The sequence below is a fragment of the Cebus imitator genome, unplaced genomic scaffold, assembly GCF_001604975.1.
Source record: "Cebus imitator isolate Cc_AM_T3 unplaced genomic scaffold, Cebus_imitator-1.0 Scaffold1934, whole genome shotgun sequence".
Taxonomy (NCBI): domain Eukaryota; kingdom Metazoa; phylum Chordata; class Mammalia; order Primates; family Cebidae; genus Cebus; species Cebus imitator.
In genome coordinates this window covers 4044-5263 of record NW_016109249.1, presented here as the reverse complement: position 1 = coordinate 5263, position 1220 = coordinate 4044, and the positions used below count along the sequence as shown (strand labels likewise).

The 1220-nt window shown below is 57.7% G+C and overlaps 1 long non-coding RNA gene across 1 annotated transcript; it reads left to right on the top strand.

Moving 5' to 3' along the window:
* The first annotated feature begins 320 nt into the window (after nt 1-320).
* On the top strand, nt 321-952 carry LOC108299112. The gene is made up of 2 exons (XR_001822820.2): nt 321-426; nt 621-952. It is a non-coding gene; the product is annotated as an uncharacterized LOC108299112 (long non-coding RNA).
* The last annotated feature ends 268 nt before the right edge of the window (nt 953-1220 follow it).

Sequence of the window (1220 nt, the reverse complement as noted above, 5' to 3'; positions counted from 1 at the left end):
AAAAAAAAAAAAAAAAAGAAAGAAAGAAAGAAAAGAAAAGAAACCAGAAGAGGCGCGGGTGGGTCCAGGAGGCCAGAGGACGAGGCTGAGCAATCGGGATGGGGACAGGCCTAGCGGCAGGGCCCCAGAAACCAGGGACGGACCTGAGTGATGAGAGGTTGAAGCTGGGCATCAAGGTGTCTGCTGAAGGAGGAATGGGAGTGGGCAGTGGTCTCCAGCTAAAACCAGGGCATATCTTGGAATGGGGTAGGGAGGAGGGGGAATGTGATTTCTTGGTGGGAACGTGATTTCTCGGTGGGAACGTGATTTCTCGGTGGGAACATGATTTCTTGCTCGCTTAGTTCCTTGCCAGCTTAGAGGGAAGGCTGCCCCAATACAACACCCGCATCGCCCTGCCGCTTGCTACTTCCAAGGACAAGTTTTTTGGTCAGTATGGGTGGAAGGATGAAGGGGTGCGGTTGAGCCCCAAGCTGGGGAGCAGGAGGTTGTCGGATATCCTGCTCAGGGCCAAGGTGGGGGTGGAATGGGGTGGTAAAGGCTGGGAAGGAGACCCAGGGATGGGGACCCGGATCCCTCAATGCTCCCTGCTTCTCCCTCACCGCGCCCCCCCCCCCCCGTAGATGAAGAGAGTGAGGAGGAGGACAACGAAGTAGTGACCCGCGCATCGCTCAAAATCCGTTCCCAGAAATTAATCGAAAGCCGCAAGAAGCACCATCGCTCTCGAAGGTCCTAGACTCGCCCTGGCAGCCCCCATCGGAGCCCCCGATTCCTCCGGGTCTAGCGAAGGCCCCACGGGGCCCCTTTAAGGGCCGAAAGCGGTCTGGACAGGGAGCCGAGGCGGCCAGCGGCGCCCGGAGGAGAAGAAGGAGCTGGGCCAGACGTTCCCACAGTAAATTTCCCCAGCTGGGTCTGCCCTGGCCTCAGAATTGTGCAATAAAGGTCTCAGACCAAGCCCCTGGGTATTCGTCTCTTCATGACCCTGCACCACTCAAGAGACGGCTGTCCCTGAAAACCCAGGGCCACAGACCTGTATTCCCTGTCTTCCCAGCACTTTGGGAGGCTGAGCTGGGTGGATCGCTTGAGCCCAGGGGGTCCAGACCAGCCTGAGCAACATGGTGAAAAACAGTTCTAACCGCCACCACCCCCCCAAAATATAGCCGGGCGTGGTGGCGTGTACCTGTAGTCCCAGGTACTTGGGAGACTAAGGCAGAAGAATCGCT